Source organism: Canis lupus, chromosome 6 (genome assembly GCF_011100685.1).
Source record: "Canis lupus familiaris isolate Mischka breed German Shepherd chromosome 6, alternate assembly UU_Cfam_GSD_1.0, whole genome shotgun sequence".
Lineage (NCBI taxonomy): Eukaryota > Metazoa > Chordata > Mammalia > Carnivora > Canidae > Canis > Canis lupus.
The window spans coordinates 57048906-57054094 of record NC_049227.1 but is presented as its reverse complement, the minus strand read 5'-3'; the positions used below and the strand labels follow the sequence as shown (position 1 = coordinate 57054094).

The window sequence follows — 5189 nt, the reverse complement described above, 5'->3', positions numbered from 1 at the left end:
AGCTCAGATCATGATCCCAGGGTCTTGGGATGGAGCCTGGAGTTGGGCTCCCTGCTCAGTTCAGAACCTGCTTCTCCCTCTCCCTCTATCCTCCTCCCTGCTTGTGCTTTTTCATTCACGCTCTCAAAATCTTTAAAAAGTATATATTAGGAAACCAAAATCAACAATACCTTTAAAAAGTTGTTCACAATAATCAAGTAAGATTTATTCTAAGGATGCAAAGGTGGTTCAATATTTGCAAATCAACATGATATATCACATTAATAAGAGAAAGGATAAAAACCATATGATCATCTCAATAGATGCAGGAAAAGCATTTGAAAAAGTACATCACCCATTCATGAAAAAAACCCTCAACAAAGAGGGTTTAGAGGGAATATACCTAAACATAATAAAGGCCATGTATGAAAACCCACAGCTAATATCACACTCAGTGGTGAAAACAGTTTTTCCTCTGAGGTCAAGAACAAGACAAGGATGTCCACTCTCTCACCACTTCTGTTCAACATAGTACTGGAAGTCCCAGCTGCAGCAACTGAAAGCATAGATAAAAGGCATCCAAATTGGTAAGGAAGAAGTAAAACTGTCACTCTTTGCAGAAGACATGATACTATATCTAGATAACCATAAAGATGCCATTTAAAAAAACTATTAGAACTGATAAATGAATTCAATAAAGTTGCAGACACAAAATTTATAGAAATCTATTGCATTTCTCTACACTGATAATGAAGTAGCAGAAAGAAAAATTAAGATAACAATCCCATTTATGATTACATCAAAAAGGAATAAAATATCTATTGGTCTTTAACCTCCTCCTTGGTTAAAGAGGTAAAAGACCTGTACTCTGAAAATTATAAAACACTGATGAAAGGAACTAAAGACCACACAAATGGAAAGACATTCCATACTCATGGTTTGGAAGAATTTATATTATTAAAATGTCCATACTGCCCAAAACAATATAGAGATTCAATGAAATCCCTATGAAAATACCAATAGCATTTTTTACAGAACTAGAACAAATAATCTTAAAATTTGTATTGAACCACAAAGGCCCCAAATAGTCAATACAGTCTTGAGAAAGAAGAACAAAGCTGAAGGTATCATAATTTCAGAATCAAGATTTACTAAAGCTATAGTAATCCAAAGAGCATATGGTATTGGCACAAAAACACAAAGAATTCAGTGGAACAGAATAGCCCAAAAATAAACCCATGCTTAGATGGCTAATTAATCTACAACAAAGGAGGCAAGAATATATAATGGAGAAAGGACAATCATTTCAATAGTGGCGCTAGGAAAACTGGATAGCTGCATGCAGAAGAGTGAAACTGGACCACTTTCTCAGCCATACACATATTAAACTCAAAATGGGCTAACTACCTAAATGTGAGCCCTAAAAGCATGAAACCCCTAGAAGAAAACATAGGCAGTAATCTCTGACATCAGCCTTAGCAACTTTTTCTAGCTATGTCACCTCAGGCAATGGGAACAAAAACAAAAATAAACTATTGGCTATCCCAAAATAAAAGGCTTTTGCACAGCAAAGGAAACAAAATGAAAAGGCAACCTACTGAATGGGAGAGGATATCTGCAAAGGATAGATCTATAAGGGGTTAATATCCAAAGTATATATTTTTTGAAGGATAAATGATTTCTTTGGACTTACATTCCTCTATGAAATACAAATGCTGATTAGGTGAGTCAGTATGTGAGAAAAGATCTTGAATCTTCAATGAACATGCATTATTTTTCCCAAGTCTGGATTTCTTGGAAGCCACATAATTCACAGTTCAGCCCATCTTCCAATTCTGCTCTCTGAAGGCTGGTCTCCTTCTAGCCTAAGCTGGGGAGAGGTACATAACCCACCCCAGTGTGTCCAATACCCTGACAGTGTTTTATTTCAAACTCTGATCCCTGCCTATAATTAAAAAGAAAATTCTGCCAGTTTGCTCCTGACGGTCTCTGCTACAGGAAAAATAGATTATCTGAAACATACTTTCGTTGAGACTCAAAAGCTAGATATACAATTTAAATAGGAAGAAGTGGGCTTATGGCTGTATGTATCAGCCAGCCACCCACCTGGACCCAGCCATCAGCTGTGGTTGTGGAAGAGACAGCTGGAAACATCCAAGCAGGAGAGGAAAGGACAAACATAGATGCTTCTACAGCATGATGGAGAGATGACTGACTTCACAGCTTCCAGACTCCACAGCATCCAGCCACCTCATCACCATGCTTCACATCCCAGGAGTCATTTATGCCACCAGGATAACTAAAGTTTATGGGCCTCTCCTTGTGGCTCTTCATAGTCTTCGACAGGGTTTCAGCTGGGGCCCAGGGATCATCATCATCTTAAGGATGGGCTGCTTGTGGGGTGCCCATGGAGGGGTGATCTTGCCATGCATTCTCCAGCTCCCATAGGGATTTACCAGGTGCTTTTCAAACACAACATACTCCAGGACATCCCTGGGCACATCTTCCTGTCCATACATTAGCCGGCCAAACCGGTCATAGATGGCCAGAGTCTGTCGAGTGTGCTTGCGGACAGTGACCTGGCTGTATATGTTGCCCTGGTTCAGCAGATTCGAACAGCAAACCTGAACCACCTGGGGTGGCTCTAAAGATTCTACGAAGCTCCAGTGGACCATCTTATACTTGATGTCCCAGACCATGTCTGGAAAACAGTTTTCAGTTACCAAGGTATGAAGCCGGTCATGGTCTGAGTTGTTTAGACAAAGGTGAGCTTCAATAAAAATATCCTTAGCTTTTTCGGGGAAGTCCTTTATTTTAAAATTAGGATCATGTTCTCTTATCTTCCGGATTGACAACTGTGATGCCACCTTCTTCTTCAGTTGTTCGCTTCTCTGTGCCAGTCCTTCCTTTGCAAGAGATGACAAGCGAGCATCACCTCTGGAGGAACATAGGCATCAAAGATACCAGCTGTACAGGCCAGATGTAGTGGATGCTCCAAACGTTCTGGAGGAATGACCAGTCCTGATTTCCGGGCATATTTCATAAACTCCTTTTCTGATTTGTATTTGGGCTCATAAGTAGGAGGTGTGAAACGTTTTTTAGTTCTCGCTGGAACTACAACTGTGGACTGAGTCACCAGGACAGGCTTCCAAGACCACTAAGGCTTTGGATAAATAATACAAACCCCGCAGTGTGGGGGCTGCCATTTTGTTCCCGCAAAGACCGCTCTATCCAAAGTATATTAAGAACTTAACACAACTAAGCACCAAAACAAAACAAATTCCAATTAAAAATGGGCAAAGGAACTACTTGGTATTTACCCCAAAGATACAGATGTAGTGAGATGATGAGACACCTGCACTCCAATGCTTATAGCAGCAATGTCCACAATAGCCAAATTGTGGAAGGAGTCATGATGTCCTTTGACAAATGAATGGGTAAAGAAGATGTGAGGTATATATACATGTATGATGTGATACATATATATATATATAATGATCTATTATATATTGTGTATATATATACATATATATATACACACACAATGGTCTATTATTCAGCCATCAGAAAGGATGAATACCTATCATTTACTTTAGCATGGATGGAACTGCAAGGTGTTATACTGAGTGAACTAAGTCACTCAGTTTCACTCATATGTGGAATATAAGAAATAGTGAAAGGGACCATAAGGGACTAGAACTCTCCTGGGGGCAGTGATGTATTATCAAGTAGATGGGAGGGAAACTGGGGAAAAATTAGAGAGGAAGACAAACCATGAGAAACTTCTAACTCTGGGAATAAACAAAGGGTTGCAAAAGGTGAGGTGGGTGGGGGGATAGGGTAACTAGGTGATGGGCACTAAGGAGGGCACATGATGAGATGAGCACTGGGTGTTACACTATATGTTGGCAAATTGAATTTAAATACAATATTAAAATGAAATAAAATAAAATGCACAAAGGAAATGCACACCAAAAACACCCCAAATAATCCAGTTAAAAAATGGGCAGAAGACATGAACAGACATTTCTCCAAAAGACATACAGATGGCCAAAAGACACATGAAAAGATGCTCAACAGCACTCATCATCAGCAACAAGCAAATCAAAACCACAATAAGGTATCACTTTGCACCTGTCAGACTGGCTAAAATAAAAAAAAAACCAAGAAGCAAGTGTTGGCATGGATGTGGAGCGCAACAGTGTTCCACTGCTGGTAGGAATGCAAACTGGTGCAGCCACTGTAAAAACCAATATAGAGGTTCCTCAAAATATGAAAAATAGAACTACCATATGATCCAGTAATTGTACTACTATTTACCCAAGGAATATGAAAATACTAATGCAAAAAAATATATATACAACCCTATGTTTACTGCAGTATTATTTACAATAGCCAATCTATGGAAGCAACCCAAGTGTCCATCCATAGATGAATAGGTAAAGAAGAGGTGGTGATTGTGTATATAGTATGTGTGTGTCACACACACACACACACACACACACACAATGGTATATTACTCAGCCATCAAAAAGAATAAAATCTTGCAATTTGCAATAACATGGACAGATTTAGCAAATAAAATGCTAAGTGAAATAAGTCAGTCAGGGAAAGACAAATTCCATGATTTCACTCATATGTAGAATTTAAGAAACATGAAGAAAAAAAAGAGACAAACCAAAAAATAGACTCTTAACTATACAGAACAAACAGAGGAACAGAAGGGAAAGGGGGGATGGTAAAATAGGTGAAAGGAATTAAGAGTACACTTATCATGAGCATGGAGTAATGTACAAAATTGTTGTATCACTATATTCTAGACCTGAAACTAATATAACACTGTATGTTAATTATACTGGAATTAATTTTTTTTTAGATTTCATTTATTTATTCATGAGAGACACACACAGAGAGAGAGAGAGAGAGAGAAAGAGACAGAGACAGAGACACAGGCAGAGCGAGAAGCAGGCTCCACGCAGGGAACCCGACGTGGGACTCGATCCCAGTACTCCAGGATCATGCCCTGGGCGGAAGGCAGCGCTAAACCACTGAGCCACTGGGGCTTCCCGAATTAAAATATTTTTTAAAAGTAGGCAGAGGGGTGGGATCTCTGGGTGGCGCAGCGGTTTAGTGCCTGCCTTTGGCCCAGGGCGTGATCCTGGAGACCCGGGATCAAATCCCACATTGGGCTCCCGGTGCATGGAGCCTGC

At 39.6% G+C, this 5189-nt stretch overlaps 1 pseudogene; it reads right to left on the bottom strand.

The window, feature by feature from the left end:
- Positions 1-2278: 2278 nt before the first annotated feature.
- On the bottom strand, positions 2279-3185 carry LOC119872311 (annotated as a pseudogene).
- Positions 3186-5189: the final 2004 nt, after the last annotated feature.